The 25,249-nt window shown below is 44.6% G+C and overlaps 1 protein-coding gene and 1 long non-coding RNA gene across 4 annotated transcripts in view; one reads left to right on the top strand and one right to left on the bottom strand.

The window, feature by feature from the left end:
• LOC142072581 (uncharacterized) overlaps positions 1-22,106 on the top strand; it is a 28,329-nt gene extending 6,223 nt beyond the window's left edge. Inside the window, exons 2-3 of the long non-coding RNA XR_012669074.1 lie at positions 9,952-10,099; positions 21,462-22,106. This is a non-coding gene — a long non-coding RNA (uncharacterized LOC142072581). The remainder of the gene's footprint in view (positions 1-9,951; positions 10,100-21,461) is intronic.
• The window catches only part of EVL (Enah/Vasp-like), a 208,888-nt gene that overhangs the window by 123,345 nt on the left and 60,294 nt on the right, over positions 1-25,249 (bottom strand). The window lies entirely within an intron of this gene.

The following is a 25,249-nucleotide window of genomic DNA, read 5'->3' as shown; positions in this document are numbered from 1 at the left end:
TTCTTGTCATGGATTCAGTGACAAAAAAAAAAAAAACCCAACAGAATTATTATCATTTGTGCAACACAGTCACTGTACTTGATCCTGTACAAAACACAGAGACCTTGTCTATATTGAGGGATACCTCTAATTTCAGCAGCTAGCAAAGGGGTTCTCAAACTGGGGGTCAGGACCCCTCTGGGGGTTGTGAGGTTATTACATGGGGGGGGGGTCGCAAGCTGTCAGCCTCCACCCCAAACCCTGCTTTGCCTCCAGCATTTATAGTGGTGTTAAATATATAAACAAGTGTTTTTAATTTATAAGGGGGGGGTCACACTCAGAGGCTTGCTATCTGAAAGGGGTCACCAGTACAATAGTTTGAGAACCACTGAGCTAGCATATCAGTGCAAACCCTCAGTGCAGGCAAGGAAAGTCACCAATTGCATTGGTATCTGCTCAAAAGAGTTGATAATCAATGCAGTCCTTACTCATGCTGAATAGTACTTATTCAGTTCTGAGTGCGTAACCTGGGGTGGTCTAAGTTGCATTAGGGACCAGGCAGGCCCCCAGACAGGTCAGAATTTGGAGAGGGAAAAGGTGGGAGTCAGCCCCCTCTTCCTTTTCCCAGCCTGTGCTACACAGCCTGTGCTAAGCCTCCTGCAACATGCAGCAGAGAATCTGGCCTGATGTAAATACTATTCCAGGTTACAACTCCTGAAGATTTTAAAAAATAAAGCTGAAGTGCAAGTGACAAGAGCAAGGAAACAAAGCTGCTTCTAGATGATAATAGAGAGCTATTTTATGACATTTTTATTTTATTTTAATTTATTTTGTCTTTTTTTTTTTTTTTTTTTTTTTTTTTTTACTATCACAGAACTGATTTTAAAAACCTGTTCAACTGGCCGATATTGGGATCACAGTAAAACATCACAGGATGTGTGCGTGGGATTCTCAGCAGTCACTGAGAGATAGGAAAATGTCACCAAACTATGTGACAGACCAGGGATGGGCAAACGTTTTGGCCAGAGGGCCACATCGGGGAATAGAAATTGTATGGTGGGCCATGAATGTTCACAAAATTGGGGTTGGGGTGCGGGCTCTGGGGGTGGGGCTGGGGATGAGGAGTTTGGGGAGTAGGAGGGTGCTCTGGGCTGAGATCGAGGAGTTTGGAGAGTGGGAGGGGGATCAGGGCTGGGGCAGGGGGTTGGGGTATGGGGAGACACTCAGGGGGGGGCAGGCTCCGAGCATCGCTTACCTCAAGTGGCTCCCGGACGCAGTGGCATGTCCTTTCTCTGGCTCCTATGCGTAGCAAGAGACGACATCCACTTAGGCCCTGTCTACACTGGCAAGTTTCCGTGCAGTAAAGCAGCTTTCTGTGCTGTAACTCCCGAGGTGTACACACTGCCAAGCCACTTAGGGCGCAGAAACTGCACAGCTGTAGCGCTGTAAAAAAGCCACCCCAACGTGAGGCGTGTGGCTTTCTGCGCTGGGGCTACAGCACTGTGGTGCCACTGTAGACACCCTGGTCGATTACACTGCTGCGACTGGACTCCGGGAGGTGTCCCACAATGCCTGTTCTCGCCTCTCTGGTCATCGGTTTGAACTCTACTGCCCTGCCCTCAGGTGACCAACCAACCATCATCCCCACCCCATAAATTCCTTTGGAATTTGAAAGTCCCCTTCCTGTTTGCTCGGTGATGCGTGCAGTGGGCTCACCGCATCTTTCCAGGTGGCAATGGCTGCACCACACAGCAGGTGATCCCCCGCTTGGAGCAATGCCGAGCTGCTGGACCTCATCAGCATTTGGGGAGAGGAGGCTGTCCAGTCCCAGCTGCACTCCAGCTGTAGGAATTATGATACCTACAGACAGATTTCAGGATGCATGGCAGAAAGGGGCCAGGACCAGGATACACTGCAGTGCAGGGTCAAAGTGAAGGAGCTGTGGAACACCTACCACGAGGCGCGGGAGACAAACCGGTGCTGCGCCCACAAGCTGATAGTTCTACAAAGGGCTGGACGCGATACTTGGTGGCGATCCCACCTCCACTGCGAACGGCATTATGCATACTTCGGTGGCTCGCGTGCCAGTCAAAAGTGGATCAAGCCAGAAGAAGGAAATCTTGGACGAGGATGTGGAGGAGACCCAGAGGCAGAGGATGACTCGGAGGTCAGAGATGCATGCAACCAGGAGCTCTTTTCTACCCTGGAGGAGGCTAGCCAGTCACAACTGCCAGATGTTGGTGAAGTGGAAACAGAAGAGGAGGCCCCTGCTAAGTGGATTTGGTTTTGGGAATTGCTGAAGCGAGTTGTTGGGGGCAGGAGGGTTGCAGGAAGCAGTCTCCCACCACATGCCTAGTCTGAGCGGTGGAACAGGCTGTTGATTGACTCCCTCTCTTCATGGGAATCTGCCTCAGAGATCTCCAGGAAACTCTCATGGAGATACTGGGCAATCCGTTCCTACAGGTTCTTCAGCAGAGCTGCTTTGTTTCTTGCCCCATTAACAGTAACTTTCCCATGCTGCTGTGACACCATGGGGGCAGGGAGACCATTGTTGCTCACAGGCAAGCTGCATAGGGGCCAGGGCAGAAGTCGCAGGCTTGGAGAAGACCCTCCCTTGATTCCCTGCTCACCCTCAGCAGCGAGATACCTTCCATAATGGTCACATCCTGTGGAAAGTGTGAGGACAGAAATGATTATCAGGCCTCCCCTTCAGTGCTGGCTCTACCCGAGTGCCACGTGCCCAGTGTACAGCAGGATCCAGGAAGAGTGATTTACCCTGCCCCTGGGGCTACTCACCATTTTGGGGGTCTTGTGGCTCATGTGTGATTGTCTGGGGTCAGCCAGACAGTGACAGGTGTGTGAGTACTGGCTGTGTTTTAAATCAATGAATCAGCATTCTCTGTATTGCAAACAATACTGCTTCTGTAAAATGTTGCATTTAAACTTCACAGAGATGACCTTGGGAGCGCAGCCTCCCTCTTTGTTATCGGTGGCTGAACGGCTGTACAGAATTAGAAAGTGGCCAAGAAGAACTAAGGAGGGCTTTCTGCATGAGGTTATGATGCACTCCGCCGCTGAGAAACAGGAATTGAAGGAGTGGCAGGACAGCGAGAAGAGGGACTGAAAGGAGAACGTGGCATGCCAGAATAAAGCCATGGAGCAGCTCTTAAAGGTTATGGAGAGCCAAGCAGACATACTCCAGGTGATACTATCTCTTCAAACCAAGCAGCTCCGCGCCTGCCCTCCCCTGCAGCCGCTGTCATAAAATTCTTTCCCATGTGCTCTCCCCCCGCCCCAGACACCGTCAACAAACACTTATTAGGAACCTCCTGGCTCCAGTCTATACCTGCGGCATTCCACTCCTCCCCCCTCACAGTCCGGCACTGCGGACTCCCACTACCCACTGCACGCAACACCCATCCCTCTGCAGTTTGGCCCTGCTGAAGAACAGCACCCGCTGCATTGTACTCCGAAGGAGAAGGCTGGATACGACCCCTGGACGTACACAAATCTTTAGCCATCCCGGGACCCCTCCTCCTCATGGGACCTTCCCTTCCCCCATCCCCCTCACTGCTGTTTTTTTTTTTTTCTTGGTTTGATTTTCTCCTCCGGTTGTTGTTTTTTAATAAAAGAATTGTGTTGGTTTGAAAGCAATCTTTATTCTATTAATTTAAAGCAAAAAGAAACCTGCAAAACAACATACAATTATGTTAAATCCATATATTGCATCGTCTGCACCAATTACCTCCTAGTATTACAAGCACTGCACTCCCAAGCATAGCAACAAATATTAGTGGCTTTCAGCTTCAAATTGCTGCCTCAAAGCATCCCTGTTCCCTATGGCCCCGCGCTGCACCCCTCTAATAGCTCTGGTCTCTGGCTGTTCAAACTCAGCCTCCAGGTGCTGAACCTCTGTGGTCCAGCCCTAAGTGAAGCTTTCACCCTTCCCTTTGCAAATATTATGGAGCGCACAGCACGCAGCTATAAACATAGGAATATTGTAATCGGCCAGGTCCAGCTTCCCACAGAGGCAGTGCCAGCGGGCTTTTAAATGGTCAAAAGCAGACTCAACAGTCATTCTGCACTCGCTCAGCCTGTCGCTGAATCGCTCCTTGCTGCCGTCAGCTTGCCCCATGTATGGCTTCATAAGCCATGGCATTAAGGGGTAGGCAGGGTCTCCCAGGATCACAATGGGCATTTTGACTTCCCCTACAGTGATCTTCTGGTTCAGGAAGAAAGTCCCTGCTTGAAGCTTCCTGAACAGGCCAGTGTTCCGAAAGGTGTGTGCTTCATGCCCCTTTCCAGACCAGCCTACATTAATGTCTGTGAAACGCCCACGGCGATCTACAAGTGCCTGGAGAACCATTGAGAAACACCCCGTGTGATTAATGTACTCAGTGGCTAGGTCAGGGGTGGCCTACCTCTGGCTCCAGAGCCACCTGCGGCTCTTCAGAAGTTAATATGCGGCTCCTTGTATAGGCACCGACTCCAGGGCCAGAGCTACAGGCGCCAGCTTTCCAATGTGCTGGGGGGTGGGGGGGTGCTCCTGCACACCACAAAATAGCTGATCAGGAGGTGCGAAGAAGGAGGGGGAGGCACTGATCTGCGGGGCTGCCGATGAGCGGGAGGCACTGGGAGCGGGGGTGGCGGGGAGCTGATGGGGGGCTGCTGACATATTACTGTGGCTCTTTGGCAATGTACATTGGTAAATTCTGGCTGCTTCTCAGGCTCAGGTTGGCCACCCCTGGGCTAGGTGGTCTGGTGCCAGAATTGGAATGTGTGTGTCATCTATCACCCCTCCGCAGTTAGGGAAGCCCATTTGTGCAAAGCCATCCACAATGTCACGCACATTGCCTCGAGTCACAGACTTTCAGAGCAGGATGCGACTAATGGCCCTGCAGACTTAGGGAAATAGTCGACTTTCCCACTCCGAACTGGTTAGCAACCGATCGATAGCAGTCTGGAGTAGCCAGCTTCCACAGTGCAATCTCCACATGCTTCTCCAATGGCAGGGCAGCTCTCGCGCCGCAGGGCTAGGGTGAGCTCATCACACAGTCCAATGAATGTGGCTTTCCTCATCCGAAAGTTCTGCAGCCACCGCTCGTCATCCCAGATGTGCATCATGATGTGATCCCACCACTCAGTGCTTGTTTCCCGAGCCCAAAAGGGGTGTTCCACTGTTGTCAACACCTCCGTGAATGCCACAAGCAATCTCATGTAGTAGCTGCTATGCGTGGTGAGATCAATGTCGCACTCCTCTTGCCTTTGTAGTTTAAGGAATAACTCCACTACCACTCGTGATGTGTTGGTCAGAGCGAACAGCATACTGGTCAGCAGTTTGGGATCCATTCCATTGAAAGATGGCGCTAAATGCAGACAGAAGCACAGGGACTGCTGGGATGCGAAGCAATGCATCACGGGGCACTGAGACATGAGACAGGACTCAGGATGCCCTGCAACCTCCTCCATGTTCCCACAACTCTTAGCAGCAGAAGAGAAAGAGGTGCTCTGTGGGATAGCTGCCCAGAGTGCACCGCTCCAAATACCACTGAAAGTACCACAAATGTGAACACACTATTGCACAGGCAGTTGACAGTGTGAACACAGAACAGGGGTTTCCCTTCAGCGCTCTCTGAGCAGCACTTTAACTCCCGGCGCTGTAACTCTGCCAGTGTAGACGTGCCCTTAGTGTGTAAATGCCTCACTGCAGCAGGTATTTCTGTCACCAGGTTCAGGGGGGTAGACTTACACTGCTCATCTCACTGCTATACAATCTGTCACTGCATGAACAGCATTCCATTGTATGTTGCAGGGGCATGGCTTGAAAAATTTGTCTCTAAATAATTATTAGCCCAAATCACAAAATAATTGTGCCAAAGTCACCAAAGTGGCCATGCTGTGCTCTGTACAAGTCTGGTGGGGATTGGAGCAAAGGTGGCTCTAAGCCACCCCTACATTTCTCTGATCCTACAGGCATAGGTCTGGTCCCTCGCAAAAATATTTTAAGCTAGCTGCCAAATGCCTGGGAGTGGAGGGGAAAGAGGCTCAAACTCAGTCCCCACTTAATTTTCCTGCTAAAAATAAGCAGTTTTGACTCTTAATATACACAGTGATTGGGTCCATTGAGCAAGAGAAAGCAGTTTTTTCTGGCTGTAGCTGCACTTTGAGGGTGTTATTTTCAGAGGTGCTGAGCTAACTTCAACTGGAGTTGTAGGTGTTCAGCTCCTCAAAATACCAGGTCCTGAGTGATTTGCCCAAAGTCACACAATAAATCAGTGACAGCGAGGGGAATAAAACCCAGTGCTGACTCCCAGTGCCAAGTTAATTTAATTAATCACTACTGTGCACATTCCGGCAGAAGTATCTCTAATCATTCATTTGCACTGCTAAAATGCCTTGATGGATTTGGACTAGAAAGAGAGGACTGTGAAGGGAATATCACCTTGGGACAAAGTACAAATAGGATCTAGGTCTATGGGGACCTAACAAGGACTGAACGCTAGATGAACATATGTCTAAAACAATCGGTTTAGATCTCTGCAAGAAGATCAGAATTTCTTGCACACAAGAGCCTAGCCTTAGCTGCAACGGTATAAATATCACTGGAACCTTTTTAGCAACACACCTACCGAACATATTAACGGAGGGATACTATTCGAAGGAGGATGAGGTGCTGTATTTGTGTTTCTTTGAGAGAAAGCTGCATTGGCAAGCCACGCATGATTTTCAGATGAGATGTAAGATATGCTATCAGTTCTAAGGGCTACCGATTGAACCCAGATAGATTACTGGCTCAGCCTCAAAATGATATATCATGTCAAGATATGAAAACCATTTAATTCCTTAAGAACGAAAAGAAGCACTTTAAGATGTCCTAGGTTTGAATACACAACAAGACGCTTATACTCAATCATCCGAAATAAACTCTACTATCTATGAGCTATTTTGAAAGAAGACAAGCTGAAAACATGCTTTTTCCACAATTAACACAATATTTCAGACTATCTGAATTACTTTTTTATGCGTACGTATTTGTTGTTTCATATTTAGATTTTATTATTTATCTTAAAAAGAAACCCATTACAATGAGTAAACAGTAAAAGGAAGTATTTGCATAGACTAATGTCTTTCCTTTACGGACAGCATAATTAATAGGCGTGAGAATTCACTACTAAAATGACACACTAATAAACGTTGAAAATCAGTAAGAAAAATTGTACGCACAATATATGCATGTCTGCTGCATAAGGTATGCACGAATATACATAGATCCAGATTTGCAAAACTCATTTTACAGCTGTCAGTCATATATAAATATATAAGACCATTTTTTTCCTCATGTTCCCAGATTTGCATCCATTACATGTGCAAATGGATCAAAAATTCTTTGTCCACTAACCATTAGCCCTGTATGTAAAAAATGCACTACAAGTCTTTCAGGGCTCTAGTCTCCCCACGTTCCACAGAACCTTCATTTTACTTCAAAGGGAGCTGTAAAAAAATAAAAAATTCAGGATATAATATGATCTACTTGTTTAGTATTAGGAGGTTTCTAAATATTTAGTAAGATGCTAATTATTGATGTGACAGAGATGCTACTGTGCCTACTTAGCATGCCAGCTCCACAACAGTAGTTGTCAGAGGCTATTCAATTAGAGTGAAATCCTGGTCCCAATGAAGTCAATGGGAATTCTGCTGTTGACTTAAACGAGGCCTGGATTTCAACCTTAGTGTGCACCCAAAATAATTACTTAAAAACTAGGCAAACATTTGGCAGATAAAGCACCCCCAATATCTTTCTAATCAGCTGAATTATGCAGATTTTGAGGAGGTGTACTTGCTGTTCCTCAGACTTCCTCAGCAATCACAGTGTGTCCTTTTGCAAGAGAAACCAGAACACTACCAACAATACAATTCATAAGGAGGCTAAGAGGATCAGAAAGCAAGGCAATGGATTGAGTTTTCAATGGATTTCATCACTCGTTGGTATATATAGGAGTGAGGTAGCTGATGATTTGGCCAAAGTTGGAAGACAGGAAATTCAGGTAAGAATGACAATAGCTGAGGATAGTGATGCCCTATCATGGAAAATATTAGCAGAAATAAAGGGTCAACAGATAAAAAAATCTTGTGATTAATATCCAAGCATCGCAGAAAAAACAGCTACTATTGTGAGATTGCAGACAGGGCACTCCACAGGAATGTAAATAAACAGAGATGAGACTGAGATATAGCCCATGCTTTTGAATGTAATATTGTAAGGAAAGTGACCCTCTTCAGATCTGACACCTTGGCTCAAGCCCTCACAAAGGACTGAAATCATTCTTGAACTTCATGGCCTGGCACGAGTATCAGGGGACAAGACGATAACAACAACATGATGTACGGTTCTGTTGCACAAGTAAGGGCAGGATTGGGCGAGGCAGACAAGGTATCTACCACACACTCACGAAGCCCAGCTTCCCAGAGAGTCCTTATATGCTAGTGTATGGTGGGGACTTGGGGGCAGAAACAGGGAAAGGCAAGTGGATCTCTGTCCCTGTGTATTGTCTATCCCACACCACTAAATGATGGGACAGGTACAATCAGTGCCCAGAGGCTTCAGTAGAAGCTATGGAGAGCTCCTCCATGCAGCATGGGGACAGGACTGCAACCTCTACTGTCCTGAAGGAGCTCTGCAGGGAATAGCTGTGCACTGGGAAAGAAATAGGAGCTTCAGTTACAACTAATATATTGTCAGGAAGGATATGTGAAACAATAAATATAATCCGGAGACTATTAGTACCACTTTTAACAAATGTCTGTCCTTTCACACACAAAAATCCCCATTCCTTCCTCCAACCTTACAGCATTATAAGCAACTAGGGGGTCAAGTTAAATCATCAGATGCATTTGCTTTCTGAGGCCTACATCAAGCCCTGATGTGAATATCTAGTAGGTGGTCTTTTTTTTCCTCTAACCAGTTCAACATGGGAACCCGCTATACATCCTGAAAAAAGTTTTCTAAATCCAAGAAGTAAAGACTTAAAGGCCTGGCCCGGTGCTGCCCCACGGTATGTCAACAGCAAAACTCTGATTGGCTTCACAGCAGGTGCAGGCCTCATCTGCTTTCAAAGGAGCAGCCTCTTTTGTTTGATGATACAAATAGCTTGTATCATGTTAGCAGTGTAAGTACTGTATTAGAGATGCTGAATTACAAAGTATTAACTCTGTGGTTGCCTTAACTTCTCATCTCCCATAAGCTCTGATACAAGGGCAATGAGCCCAGACCCCACGCTAAGCGGCAATGGAACAATTCATAGACCATCATCTGCCACTTCATGTACAGAATATCTACAATGCCATTTTTAGTTGGAGTCAGCTAATTGCACAACCACAAATCAGCAATTTCATAACAACTGGAGCACCACGATTACATGGCAGTTTATTTAATATGATACAGAAAATGTTCCCATTAAAATATGAAAGGACCTGGGATTCTGAGTGTCTGAGACATTTTACAGTCATTATAAAATAAACATTGGCATTTACATTTTAGCCCATAGTAAAAGAAAAGGCCCAATCTTGCAAACTCTTGGCTGTCAGAACTGGCATTATAGCGAACGGTGGTTCCAAGGGTGGAGAGCCTGCGAGTTAAGGATGAAAATGTATAGCTCCATATTTCTGTTTAGAAACAGCCATACACTATGGGTCTAATCCAAAACCAACTGAAGTCAGCAAAAAGACTCCCATTCACTTTAAGGGGCTTTGGCTCATTTCTAATGTTTTCCTGCCTTTTCAAATTAGATGTTGAGGATTAAAAAGTACAGAATGTTTTATGTCCAGCTCTGTACTGTAGCTTTTAATTTTTGTAAGAGATTTACTTTATTTTTCCCTGTAAAAACATTTCAGATAAAAGGTAGAAAATGATCTAGGTTTCAAGAGCAGCTATTTATGGTCTGAATGTTGGCTAACACTCATTTCTAATTACAGGAGTTGTCGAGAGACATTCTCACATACATTGAACCAAATACGGAATGTCAATGAACATGTGGTCTACAGCAGTTACTCTCATTTTTACCCTGTACATTTCCTTTTACCTCAGTAAACAAGGTTATCACAACTGTAGACAGCAGGCAAGGTGAGCTGTATATGTTATTTCTGTCCTTATTTTTATTTTAGAGGGCTTCTTAGCTATTTAAAATTTTTAAAAGATAGAAGGTTATTAACTTTATGATCATGAAAAAACAGAGACTAGGAACCTCTTACAGAAAGTTTTATAGTTGCTCATTTTTAGATTTAACTTATTTCCAATGCTACCCAACACCAGAAGCAAAACTGCTGAACAGTGTAACCTGAATATCATGTTTTACTTAATGTGTAAGATCCATGTATTGTGGTAAGAGCACAATGACACAGCCTTCTGGATACTAATGGAAATGCTTTTATCATAAGTACTCTAGAAATGCATGGATGAGGGAGGTATAACAGTTATCAAGTGAGAAGACACGGTTAGGTCATGTGAAGTAAGGGGCATTAGACTGAGATGAAGACATGAGAGAGCTGCAAGACTCTGGCTAAGAGTTTGACAAATCACAAAGGTAATGAGAGAGAATATTCATTGTGGTTTTTATTGTTTTGTTCCCTCCTCTCGCCCCTGGCAGAGGGCCGAAAGGAAAAAGGATACAGTAGCTCAAACTGCCAGAGATTGAGTATGGGTTTGATAAATTTGGAAAGTGCTTTCCCAATGAGTCAGAACCGCTCATTACAAAAAACAGATCCCAAAATATAATTAAAAAAATGAAGGTAATGTTCTATAGGAGGGCTAAATTATTAACTTTAATGTTTAAGGAAGGAAGTAGAGCTAGGAAGGAATGTGTCAAGGTTACAGAGGGGATATCGTGTAGGACAGTGGCAATCCCAAGTAAATGCCTAGCATTACATAAGATTGTTATAGCAATGTATTTTCAATAGTGATACTTCTCAGAGAACATGGAGGGGCAGGAAAAGATTGGTTTGTGGTGGCTAGAAGCTTGACTTCTTTGGAGCCACACCCATATAAAATCTAGCCCCAGATGAATAGAACAAGAACAAAGGATTAGACTACAATTCTCCATAATGCTCTTAGACACAGTAAACTGCCAAACTTGCCAATCTACCTAAGACTATAACACCTCCTATTGGGAATGGATTTATCATAACAGTTATAATTGACCATGTCTCTGTATTTCTTCCTCTTTTTCAACACCTGAATCTCTTACAGTGTAACAGAGAGGTTCTTAGTGCATTCAGAGTTGCATCTTAACATTATTTGGCCCTTATTCCTACTCCCATTGAAGTAAATGGGAAGCTTCCTATTCAATGTGAGCAAGAGCAGGTTCTTTGCAAAGTGTATATCAGACAAGAGCTATCTGCTACTTTTCTATCTATGTTTCGTAACAAGCGAGAACAAAACTCACCAGTAAATTAGCAAAACAAGGTTAACAGCTCTGAGCAATTAAAGCTTCACCCGAAATGCACTGACCTCAACAGAAAGATTCTGATTGAGTTCAGTGGGCCTTGAGTTAGGCTTTGGTGCATGCAGGTATACACCAGCTGTGAAAAATATGACCTAATTCTACACATAAATAAGAGTGTATAGAATCAAGCCTATAGCTTGTAGAAGCTGGATTAAATAAAACGTTGAGTGAACATTTTGGGTCTATGCAGTCATATCCTCCTCTGCAAAGGGGCTGTGAGATGCTACCAAATGGAAATGGTGGGATTTGCACACCCAGCATCTGCCCACTCTGCCCAGGTGTCAACAACTACACCAGGGTCAGGACAAGAGACGATAATTAACTATATTGAAATTTTTAAAATTCTATTTGTCTGACTAGCTTCTAAGGTTGCCAGGACTCTTTGGGCATCCTCCTCACTCTTTTGCAGCAGCAGTGTGTAAACCAAGAACCACTTTCAACCCAGTATTCTAATGCAAATGCCTCAGTACCACAGTGGGAGTGTTAACAGCTACCAGCATAGGGCCTGTTTCTCATCGTGCTACACTGATTTTACCCTGGTGGAATGCTACTGAATTATCTGGAGTTGCACCTGGGGAAAACTGATGTGTTACAGTGGAGAATCAGAATACAGCAGAAAGTGGTGAGAAATGAAAGGTCCTAGAAGACCAGTGACCTCTGTTGAAAAGATAGATGTGTGCATGGAGTTGGGGGCAGTTTTAAATTGCCTCATTCTTCCTTTGTGCCCCCCAATTCCTGTCACCCAGCTGCTGAGCTTTAAACCTTTACTCTCCCTTAAGAATCTGAATTGGGAGTGCTCATACGATGTGACAGAGGCATTCCAATAATGTACCAAGGTGTCCACTCAAGTATCAATTCCATATCAGCCATGGTCAGAAAGCTCTCAAGCCAACTTTTTAAGCCAATGGCTAATGCTCCTAACCTCCTCTGAAGATGCTGAGAGTCACAGCCAGACTAGATAGGAAAGGCAGATTCTTCTCTTTCAAATGTAGCCAACAGTACTTCTCAACTTCAATAAGAACGTTGAAATCAGTATCCAGAGCCAGATTATAATTAGACTTAAGTTAGAAACAGGTTTTGAAAGACTGACTAAATTAATATTACCTCAAATAAGGTAGCAGATCGAGGGAAGTGACTATTCCCTTCTATCTGGCACTGGTGCAGCCACATCTTGTGTCCAGTTTTGGGGCCCACACCAGTGTTCCCTCTAATTTTTTACACCCATGTGCGGAATGAATTTTGTTATGTACACCAACGTGGAGGTGATGTGTGGGCTCTGGGGTGGGGCCAGGATGGGGGGTTTGGGGGTGTAGGCTGCCCCAGCGCTGCAGTAGGGAAAGAGAGGGGACTCCCCCCAGCCCTCTCTTGCCACAGCAGCTGGGGACAGGGAAGAGCTCTGGTGGGCCTGGCAAGTCTGGGGCAGGTCCACGTTGGGGCCAAGGGAGGGGCGCCTCTCCCCCGGCCGCAGTAGGTCCAGGGCAAGTCCGTGTTGGGGCCAGGGGAGGGGCACCTCTCCCCCAGCCACGGCAGGTCCACACTGGGGCCGTGGCGCCTCTCCCCCCACCGCGGCAGGTCCGGGAAGGGGCTGGCAGGGCGGGGTGCCTCTCCCTGATGCAGCAGGTTCATTCTGGGGGAGAGGCATCTCTCCCCACCACAGCCCTGAGTGGGGGTTAATAGGTAGCTGTGCGCCAGTGCAGTTTAGAGGGAACTTAGCCCCCCACTACAGAAAGGATGTGGACAAATTGGAGAGAGTCTAGCAGGCAGCAACTAAAATGATTAGGGGGCTGGGGCACATGACTTATGAGGAGAGGCTGAGGCGGAAGCTTATTTAGTCTGCAGAAGAGAAGAGTGAGAGGGGATCTGATAGCAGCCTTCAACTACCAGAAGGGGGGTTCCAAAGAGGATGGAGCTCGGCTGTTCTCAGTGGTGGCACATGACAGGACGAGGAGCAATGGTCTCAAGCTGCAGTAGGGGAAGTCTAGGTTGCATATTAGGAAAAACTAGGAGGGTGGTGAAGCACTGGAATGGGTTACCTAGGAAGGTGGTGGAATCTCCATCCTTAGAGGTTTTTAAGGCCTGGCTTGACAAAGCCCTGGCTGGGATGATTTAGTTGGTGTTGGTCCTTCTTTGAGCAGGGGGTTGGACTAGATGACTTCCTGAGGTTTCTTCCAAGCCTAATCTTCTATGATTCTATGACTACTCTGTCGCCTAGGTCTGAATTGGGCTATTACTGCACCCCAAAGAACCTACCCAAACTAAAGACGGTGCATGAAACTTTAATTCACAGCACAATCGCATGAGGTGAACTTTATAATTGGTCTGTTATCATCTGAGGAGTATCTTATTGTTATTTGGTCTGTTTACACCAACTCCCCAATGTGCAAACAGAATACAAAATCAAGCTAGACTCTGTATCGTCTCTTGGGCAGCACTCTCAGTTTAGGCAGTAACACCTTAATGGATAAAACATTGACCTCTGAGACCTCCTTTCAAATCCAGATTACAGTTTCATGACAGGTAGTGGAACTGGGTTAGGGAGCATTAGTTTCAAACAGCAGTTTCTAAAGTAATGTCTGCATTTTTGCCATAAGCCTTTTCTCTTCAATATTTCTGCCCTCCTTGCCTGTTTCATCTCTTTCTATGTTTAGGATGACCAGCTTCTAACACACAAACAATGGTCCTTATTTACTTAATAATACAACTAGAGCAGGAAATCAGGCAGTGAATTTTGAGAACACTTTTGTGAAATACATGATAAGTGAAAACAAAACGTCCCCGTCTCGCACTGCAGATTATTTTAGCCTTGAGCGTGGAATGTTTTTCAGTTTACAGCTCTGCATTAAGCAGTTCATGGAATCTGCTATTTCCCCTAGGATATCTTTTGTGGACCTTTTGTACCTTAGATTCAGGTAGGACTTGTAGATGCAGAACTGCCACCTCAAGTTGTTTTCAAGATTTCTTATGTCCTCTCATCTGCCACCTGTATAGTGCTGTGTACCAGTTCCAATTGATCAACTGACCCGCATAGTTGTTTTAAAAAAAGTGAGTCTTCAACAATCCTCCCCCCCCCCACAAAAAAGAGAAAACTAAAACCAAAGCTATTCATGTGTATTACATATGCCCATTGCGCTCAGTCACTCGCTTTTATCCTCACTTAAAATTACATTCACACAGTTTTCAAATGAAAATAAGAAAACCTGGTGTTGCTTTGTTAGGGTCTTTGAGACTTTAGATTCATTCTTAGACTATAAGATATTTGGGGCAGAGCACATCACGTTCGGTATGTCTGCACAGTGTCTGGCTCACTGGGGACCTGATTCTTATTAGGGACTCTGGGTGCCACTATAATATTTAATAATAATAATAATTATAATCTCAGAAAACTCAGACAGGCCGAAGTGAAAGGGCCCTGTTCACATGCAAATGTATTTCCACAATGAAGCGGAGGATGAGAATCCCCATCTTAATATGTACTTCATGTCCATGGTGCCAATGAATCACTGTTCCCCTCCTAAATCAGTGTCAAGCCATGTACACTAGCGGATTGTGTGTCTCCCCCTCCGCCCAGTCCACAGAGGATATAGGTCCAGCTACAAAGTCTGGCCCTTAAGATCAGGTAACAAAGACTCATGCATTTAGCTCTGGAGGTTCCCCAGTTCAGTCACCGGTGTGTAAGTCAAGATGACTGCTGTCACACTTGGATGTACTGGACCCATCTTCCCGGCTTTGTGAGGCCCTCTGGGAGGAAGTCTCGCCTGTCTATGGGAGAGGAGCATCCTATTTTCCTGGTAGCCAAAGCAGCACTTAACGTGCACAGTGACCGCTCATCATCCATGTAAATTTGGGGCCTGATAGTCCCAGGTAAGTGGGCTCAGGATTTGGCCCCTATCAGTAGTACTTCAGACAGCCAATCTCACATGCCCAAACAATCAGTCTCCTTTGGTACAGCAAAGGAAGGATTACAGCTCTTAAACTATCTTCACTACCAGTATTTTAACCACACAAACACATTATTTACTAGGTAACCATAAGATTCTCAGAACCAGCTGGAGTCATTTACCACCATGGCCAGCAGGCTTTGGCTGGCAGGGGGGCAGTAATAACAGGACAAGCCTGGACCCCACATCTGGTCAGCTGGCCTGTTGACGAGATGTGGGGTTCCAGGCCTGTCCTGCTGTTACAGGCCCCCTGCCAGCCACAGTCTGCTCACTTGCTTGGCTTTTCACCCAGCCTCCTTGTCCCAGCTCTCAGGCTACCTGTCCCCTTTCCTTCGGTCTACAGCCGGCTTCCAGTCTGCCTCTTCCCGCCTGCTGCTCCAACCTCACATGTTCTGTCCCTGAGCTGCTCTGCATTCTGACTGTCACTTCCTTTTCCTTCAGCACAACAGGGATGGACTGGAGGAGCCCCATGGAGCAGGGTCACCTTTATACTCCTGTACTGGAGTGCCCCCAGGGGCTGAGGGCTTGATCTTGCTCCTCTTGATTTCAGTGGAGCTGGATGTAGCCCTGAGTTAGAAACGTCCGATGTTGAGCCTTCATTGTAACAGCATAAGCCATTGTGCCTTCCTGCAAAGCTTGGGAACGTATCCGCCTTCACGTACTAAGTCTGGGAGTGTTTAACGGCAATGCCCATTGCTAGAGCCTGTAGTGGCCTTGTACTCTGAGCGCCTCCAGCATTTGCCTTGGAGTTCGTGCTGCACAGAGCATACTACCAGCTACCTCTAGACAGCACTCACACCCAGTAGTGCTGTCGATTACAATGCACATCAAAGCGGTTTCAAATCCCGTGTTCTATGATGAAGGTCTATCCGTATTTATAGAGACAAAGTGGGGGAGGTAATATCTTTTATTGGATCAACTTCCACTGGTGAGAGAGTTGGTCCAATAAAAGGTATTCGCTCACCCACCTTGTCTCTCTAAGATCCAGGGACCAAAAGGGCTATAAAAACACTGCATATCAATATTGATAATGGTACCTAGCTACGGGCACTAGAAGAATTTGAAATGTAATTGCTATAGAAAATTTGCCTCTACTGCAAAGAGCAGAGAAGCAGAATCCCAGCCAGTCTCACTAATCCCCTTAGGCTGGGGCTGTGTTTCCCACAGTAGCTTCACAATAATTCTGAGGGATGGAATGATATAGGGTGGGTGGTTAGGAAGACATGAAAAGAAAACAGTGATGCATATAGCCAGCTGTGCAATTCTATTTCAGTGGGTGGGAGCTATTGTACAGCTGACCTACTTATGGTGACTGCGAAACCCTTACTTGTTTACTCACATGGACTACTCACATGAGTAAACGCTCACCACACTCTGGCCCAGAAAGAAACATTGCCATTTGATGGGATAAATCAAAAAGCTGATTATAATCTTTGCCTCTTGCGTGCTTCTCCTCCTAAAGGCTGTTCTACACACAAACTGGCACCAAAATAACTAAATCAGTTTTCATTTACACCTTATGTTATTTTGGTGCAAGCCTGTGTATGGACATTCAATCCAAATTAAGAGTGATTTTTGCATTGCTTGAAATTAAATAAAATCATGACACTAATTCTGAAATAAGAGTGTCCAGACACAGGCCTGCAGAGAAATAATGAATGGTCTGAGTTAAACCATTTGCAATTATTTCAGGTCCAGTTGTGTGCAGACAAGCCTTTATTGTTTAGCTGGGATTTTCAAAAAGGCCTATGGGAGTTAGGTGCCCAAACCCCTTTGAAATTCAGTGGGAATTTGGTGCCTAACACCTCAGGTAAGTGGGCTTATTTGAAAAGCCTAGGCAGAACGGTTCCCCTCGGAAATGAGTGAGGTGGTTTTAATTCCATTCCCGTTGAAGAGCAGCCCCTGGCCACAGATCCGCCGCAGCTAATTTGGCAGAAACAGCCCATTTTTTTTGAAAAGGGCAACATAAATTTGCAATAAAATTGCCCCAGCATGTATGTCTGGGGCAATCAAGAGCTTTCGTTTTCCATGGAATGACAACCACCCCACAAAGAAAAGAACACAGTAGCAAGCCATGAATCTCTCCTATAAATTGAAAAATCCCTTTATGTGATTTTCAATTTCTACAGAGGCAGCACTGCAGAAAAGTGCTGGCTTGGGGGTAGGAGAAGGGAGGGGCAGAAATTAGAGTGAGGCAGGAAGGGGAATGTAGATCCCTCTTCTGTGGCATTGCTTGGGATTTTAAACTATTTCAGCTTCTCATCTTTTAACTTACAAGTAAGAATGTGATATCACACACACACACACACACACACACACACAGAGTTCTGATAGTTTGCAAAAGGATCCAGGACTAATTTGCTCCTCAGATCACACTGGAATGAACAGTGCGCTGAAGTATAAGAAGGGGAGGGGACATCGGGAAGGGAATAAGTAGGCTTAGAGTGTATGCACATGAGTCAGAGCACCCTGAGCTACATGCAGGAGAATGATACTCAGCTGCAAACAGCTAATGCAAATGGGCTAGAACTGGAACAAATAACTGCTATCCACCAAATGCTGCTACCACCCCTTTCTCCTTCCTTCACATTGCACTGAAGCTGCCATTCCCAGGATGGGCACAGAAGCTCCTAAATGAGGCCTAAGTGGAAATGCTACACTTCTACTGCAAGGGCGGGTGAGCCACAAAGAGGCCACTCAGTGGCTGCAGACCTCCCCATACTCTGCATGCCACAGAGCTCTGCTGTCTCTCAGACTGGAGGTGTGTCATGGAGTGGCCAATGGATGCCCCACTACACAAATCTACAGGCCTAAAGCCTCTGCATCAGAAGCCTCCAGCAGCTCATGATGTCTTTAATTTGTAGTAGCAGCACAAGCCATTGGGCTAGGTGAGAGGATTCTTCTTCCTCCAGCCTTCTTTAGATCACTCTGTGCAAAGCCTGTTTACTCAGATTTACTTGTGGGTATGAGTGAGTGCAAATTTGGCCTTCAGTAAACTGAATGTAACCAATCTAGTCCATTTTGGGGTCATGTTACACAAAATGAAAAGGGGAGTAACAGCATACAGCAGAAAGAATCAAAGATGGGTATTCAGGGCTGAGCAATGAAAACAACTGAATGCTAGTGATAACATGATAAAGACCAGAACCATACCCCACACAACTTCAGCCTTCGTCAGGGCCTATCCAGGACTTGCACAGATCCGTGGCAAGTTTTTCTTTAAAGAGAAATGATAGACTCAGCATTGGTGAAAGATGAAATCTCCTGCCTACTGCTGATATTCTCCCATCAAAGAAACAACTGCAGTATACAGGCTTTGATCTGAACATTATATCACTGCTTGTGTACTTGATTATTTTTGCCCACTTCACTAAAAAATGCTGTAATTTTGCACAAAGATTTCCACTGTAAAATTCAACACCTTACATATTTATCACACACACACACACACACACAAAAGAGGTCCCATGCTAAAACGTGCAGCTGGCTTTAAATAATTTGCGTTCTGTTCCCCTAACTTCTCTTGTAGTGCACTGCACGTCTTGATAGGTGAAATGGCAAGAGAAGAAACTGAAGAAACCATCAGAAAATTAATGGTTTAAACTGTAAACAGCCATCACATCTTTCATACATTCAATATGAGCACCACTGTTTTCTAAATCTTGAAATGGAAAAGCCACAACTGCTAAATTCCACTTAAAAACCAAATCCACCAAATTGATTTCTCCATTAAAATAAGGAAAGGAAAAGATTATGGCAATTTTATTTTGCTTGCAAGTTAACAGAAGGTAGTTTGAAATAGCTAGACTATTTACCCTTCAGTAAGTTGAAAGGAAATCATGTTTGTCTATCTGTATAGGTCTTGGGATCTATAATGCTGCGATTGCTTAAACTGTCATTTTGAATGTACATTTTGCTTTGGAACAAAAATAAATCAATGCTCCTCGCCCATGTAGGTCAAACCTAAGGGCCATGCAAGGGCCTGTCATTATCACAGCAAGTCCATACATTATGGTTCATGTTTTCAAAGTGGGGGTAAAGGGCGGAACGGTCTTTTACAGTGCAATCTCTTATAGATGCCCTTTTTGCTATAATCAGTGATGCCACATTCTGAAATACAACATTTTAAGGATGTTACAGGATAAAATGAAAAATCAACAAAAGAGCTCTCTTTCATGTTACTAGTGGCCCAGACTCCTATACCGAGAAAGACAGTGGTTGACCCACTGCTCTAATTAGGCTAGTAGCAATTCTGACATTTATGTTGTATAAAGCAGACATGTTAATAGCCAGCGGGAAAGCTGTCAGTCCTTCTAAAGATCACAGCATCCCTGCATTGCACACTGGGGCCTTTAAATATTCAAGTACTCATCGATTCAGAGTTTAATCTATTTTACTGATAACAAAAACCACAGACGGATCATTCAGGAAGACCAATCGGCAATACAGGAACTCATTTTATGCTGTGGAGTGTAGTATTTCCTCCCAACTTCAATACAGTCCAGTTTTACAGGGGGTTTTCTCCAAACAATTAAAAAAAAAAAATTACCAGGAGTATGTGGGTTATATGGGTTAGTGCATTCATGTATGTCAGACTCACCTAAGTATGAAACCAGTTACTTCTGGTCATTTATAAATATGCTGCAGGTTTTATTGTATTGTATCTTATTCTATTCCATTGATGGAAACATTTGCTATTGTATATTTTAAGCACAGTGAAAGTACCCAGAGCGACGGATGGGCACTTCGAATTTACAAGTCAAAATTAAATAAAGTTATTGTAGAATATTCTCTCTTTCCAGTGCCAATTTACTTCACACTTACTGAATGTGCTTACCATTGTGACACATGGATTTCGTGGGTGATAGCCAATCTCTTTTGTTTTAAATACAGTATGTGGAGTTTCTGTGGTTCTCTTCTGGGGACCAATCCTGCATTCCTGATGTCACTGGGAGCCCCCTAAACTCAAAGAGCTCTGGAAATCCACCACAGACTTTGTACCTCCAGAATGTCCCCGAACCCCCCCAGCTGTTTTGCGGTGGATTCACTAACAAGTGCTTCCTGCACAGCATAGGGAAGGCGTGCGCCACAGTAAATAGTAGCTCTCCAAGAGTCTCTGAGGTGATGGGTTCAATGCACTGAAAGCAATCCCTCCTAGAACAGCCAATTAGAATTTTGTCAAGAAGAAAGGGCATGTGATCGTCTGTCCCTGTGAAAAGTTTCTTGCTACCCCCAGAGAAACAAAATAGATATATGAATATGCAGGGTGAAGGGAAAATCTTAAATGCAGTCATGTGGGAAAAGGCTTGTGGGGTATCCAAGGAGCTTCTAGGGGCTAGCTTTGTGGAGGTGACTGGAGGGGTAGCTAGGACCGTTGGGGTGCCCATAGTTGGGTAGTTCAGAAAAACAGCAGTGGAAAGCAGGGTTCATAGAGACATATGAGGGGAAGATAGGGTGGCTAAGGGCTGGGTGGAAGCTGAGATCTGTTGTGGGGTGGGGCCCACAGAAATCAAATAGATACATGAATATAGAGCATGACTGGAAAATCTTAAAGCCAGGGGGATAAGGGAGCACAGCTGTAGCATAATGTAACTTTCACTTCCATGCAGGGGTGCTGGAACAATTTGTATAGTGGGGGTGCTGAGAGCCATTGAACCAACCTGTAAACCCTGTATATAATGGAAACCATTTCAAGCCGGGGGGGTGCGGCAGCACCTATGCTTCCATGGAGTGGTGGAACTGACTAGTCTATTCCCCAGAGCACACCGACTATGTTACCTTCTATTCACCACCAAAGTAACAGGAAATAGTCCCAAAAGATCGTTTGCATCCAAAAGGCAGTATTTTCAGGAGCCAACATGAGAATTACAGTGGCTTGAAAATAGGGGCCTGATTCCCCTCTCCTATCTGCTTTACACTGGTAGAACTCCATTGACTTTGGTGGAGTCATTCGTTGTTTACACTTGCATGAGAAGTGAATCAGGCCAAACAGCTCTATTCCCCACCCCTTGCAGATTATTATTTATATTTATTATTTTTATTGCAGGGGAACCTAAGAACTCCAATCAGAGACCAGGCTCCATATTGTACTAAGCACTGTACAAACATAAAAGACAGTCCCTGCCCCAAAGACCTAACAATCTAAGTGTAAGATGGGAGAGAACAGGTGAAAACAACAAACAGACATGATGAGGGAAGGGCAACAGCACAAGATAGCAAAGAGGACTATGGATACAATGCTCGGCTGTGGACAAAGCATGCTAACTGCCTAACCGTTGCAACCTCTCTTGGTCTCATAGCACAGGACAGTTTAAGGGGCTTGAAGGACAAAGTGGTGACTTGGGGAGCTCCTTGCACACAGAAGGGATGGCATGGGAGAATGCAAAAAGGTGCCTGGAATGTGCATGAGTGCCACGGATTTAACCGGAGTCATTCATATTTTGTGTGTTGAAAGGATGGCCCCAAAGTGTCCAACCGAGAACACGAAATTGGAGTTGGGGCCAAGAGCAGCTGTTTACAGAATGAATTAATAGGCATTAGTGTTCCAACAACATAAGAATTTTGAAGTGAAAGAACAGAGCACTTTAACAGCAGAAACGAAGGATGATGTAAACATCTTTTAAACAAAACAATCTCCTGCTGAAGGTAAGTTAAGAAGATCACTTTCCCCAATTCCCTGAATAATTTTTAAAGAGCAATCTGTAAGGAGGAGACAGATACTGTCCACCTGGTATGATCCTGGCACCTGCAGAGATGTGCACAGTGCGTAATTAATGGAATTCGCAATTTAAAAGCAACACCCCTCAAAAGTGAGGTCACAGCTTGGGCTCTTCCAGGCACACATTTCTCCCCATCGCCAAGGTAACAAACAGCTCCAAAATAAAAGTTCTTCCTTTTTAGAGAACAAACACAGACAGAGACCTTGTTCAGAGCTTCTGACACACAGTCTGCTCCTCGTGCAATTGGGGCTGCTTCCTCTCTTCCATAGCCCACAACTGCCTGATGAGCTTCAGCTCCCTCCATCTCCTAGACTCCTTTCCTGTCCTGCCTGAATCCTGCCAGAAAGCACAGGAAGGAGCGAGGGTTTTCACTCAGCCTCTCCTTGGGTGGCAGAACCTCAAGTGTCCAAAGTCCTCTCAAGATGCAGGCACAGGTAGAATAAAGAGCAGAATTCCCATTTCAACACACAACTTCAAAGGTATGATAGATTTAGGACATAAATGGCTTGAAAAGGTCTCTTAAAAAACATACATCTGCATCCCACATACTTGAAGTTTCTTTTTCCCATCCAGTGCTGTAGTCCGACAAGTCAGAGCAGCCTCACTATGCCAGATCTGCTGTCAAATAAGGAGCTCCAGCCAGGTCCTTCTTTCAAGTCTGACAATCACCATAGCACTATGGAGGAAATGCGGTACTACACCAATGGGCTCAAATTTAGCACTGAGGAGAATTATTTTTCACAGGAACGTTGAAAATCTTGGTGGCGCTACGAAGTTTCATGGCAGAAGAATCTTTGGGCCTCAATTTCTGCTTCTCTACAGTTTGTATTGCTATTTCCACCCATGCAAAGTGGGCGTAAAAAGCTGATGTGGTAAGCGTTTTATGTCCACTTCACACAAGGATAAATTACCACTCAAAGTAATGGCGAATAAGGCTATTTAGTGCTTCGAGGCCCATATGCATTTAGCAATTTGGGCAGCAAGTTTTCCACATTAATTGTTACTCAGGTATATGTTCTATTTCTTTTATTTGCCTCTATACTGTGCACTCTTGTCACAGACTTTCCAGTGGCTATTATTAAACAATTTTTCTCCAGATAATAGGATGGTGGACTAGATGTCTTTGGAGCCAGTGCTGCTTTCAAGTGAAGCTGTTGAAGACTAAGCAGCTGCGCACTGCAGAACCCAAGACTGCTGTAAATAAATGTACACGTTAAATGAATTAATTTATTACTAAACTTTTTTTGTGGTCGAAAAACCTTGATTGTGGTTTCTGGAATAATCATGGTGACAGCTCGTTTAAATCACTGTCATTCCAAAATCATGGGACTAACAGTTGTTGAAGGTTTATCAGAGAGTTATTGAGCATAGGGGATAGTGGCTGAATGGGGACAGTGGAACTGCCTACAGAATCCCAGCATCCTACCAAGGAATCCGGTGTCAGCCCCACAGTTCCCAAGCTATCCATGCAGCATGCTTTTTTCTCTGTGATGCTCCCCAACCTACCTCTTCCCCCAGCGGCATGGCTCACCTAGAAGAGTTGATGGGCCTAAACCTCAGATTGAAATTTCAAGTCAACAATCACTATTCAGAGTGGTAGCCATGTTAGTCTGTATCAGCAGAAACAACGAGGAGTCCTTGTGGCACTTTAAAGACTAACAAATTTATTTGGGCATAAGCTTTCATGGGCTAAAACCCACTTCATCAGATGCATGGAGTGGAACATACAGTAGGGAGGTGCTGTGTATTTATACCTCCCTACTGTATGTTCTACTCCATGCATCTGATGAAGCGGGTTTTAGCCCATGACAGCTTATGTCCAAATAAATTTGTTAGTCTCTAAAGTGCTACAAGGACTCCTCGCTGTTTTTTTTTTTTGTAATCACTACTCACAAAGTTTGCAAGTGTTTGATTGGACTCGTTATAAAGTTGCATGCAGGCTTCGGATCCAAATCTATGTTTGGGTTCCGGGGGGAAAGAAATAGTCTGAGGTTTTCAGATCCATGTTGTTAGTTCAGACAAATTTCTACTCATGCTACAACTGCCTCTCTCATCACAGTTGTGTTATGCCCAGCATCAACATTCACATCTATTAGGATTTCCATCTGGAAATCTACCAGTTGAGGGAACTCTTAATTTTAAATGTCCCTAGCAATGTCCCTTGGGAGACTCTTCTAGTGATAATGTCTACACTACGGAGGAAATGCTGGCATAAATATAGCTGTGCTGCTATGCCGGCATAGTCCCCTAGTGCAGATGTAGTGTGTGTGTGCTGACAGAAGGAACAGTCTGGTGGTATCAGAATATCACCTCCTAAATGATGTTAGCTATGCCAACAGAAGCCCTCTTCTGTAAGCATAGCTACATCTACACCAGGGGTTTTGCAAGCATAGCTATGTCGCTAGGGGGTATGGTTTTTTCAGACCCCTGACCGACATAGATAGGCTGGTATATATTTTATGTATAGACCACGCCAGAAACTGATAGGCTTTCTGTAAACTATGTTAAGAGAAACACACCAGCCTAATGGGATTAGAGAATACCAGACCTTCCACATTATTGAGTTAGACAGAGAATTGCTCTGATTGGGTTCTTGTTCTAGGTTAGGACTTATTTAAATATTCTAAGGTTATCATTGGTCAGGGCTAGAATCCTTTGTGAATTGGAATTAGTGTTTGAGGAACAAAATATCAGGGAAAGAGACATTCCAGACCAAAAATTTCAAAAGGCCTCCAAGTTTTACTTATGGACAATACATTTTGCATGTGCTAAGATACCATGCTATTTTCCACCAGTGGAAGATCTGACCATATATGTGTGCAAATGGATACTCTTATTGCATTATGTCCTTCTACATTTCAGTCCTATCTTGGGCCAAGTTTACAAATTCAAATGCTCAAGACTTAACTATTTTCAGAAGGAATGTTGTAGGAAGAACTCTTCTGATTCACCAGCAAAAAAAGAATATGTTATCATTCTGGAAAATACAAGGCATCAATAAAACTTTCCGGCTACCAAGTCTGGGTACTTGTTGAATGGTGTAAGGAAAGTGTTTAATTTCAGATTTGTTAAACAATGCTGAATCTAATTAAATTCTGATAACGTCTTTCTATTA

The sequence above is a fragment of the Caretta caretta genome, chromosome 6 (genome assembly GCF_965140235.1).
Source record: "Caretta caretta isolate rCarCar2 chromosome 6, rCarCar1.hap1, whole genome shotgun sequence".
In the NCBI taxonomy this organism is placed as follows: domain Eukaryota; kingdom Metazoa; phylum Chordata; order Testudines; family Cheloniidae; genus Caretta; species Caretta caretta.
Note: the sequence above shows the minus strand (reverse complement) of the source record. Positions and strands in the feature narration are given on the sequence as shown.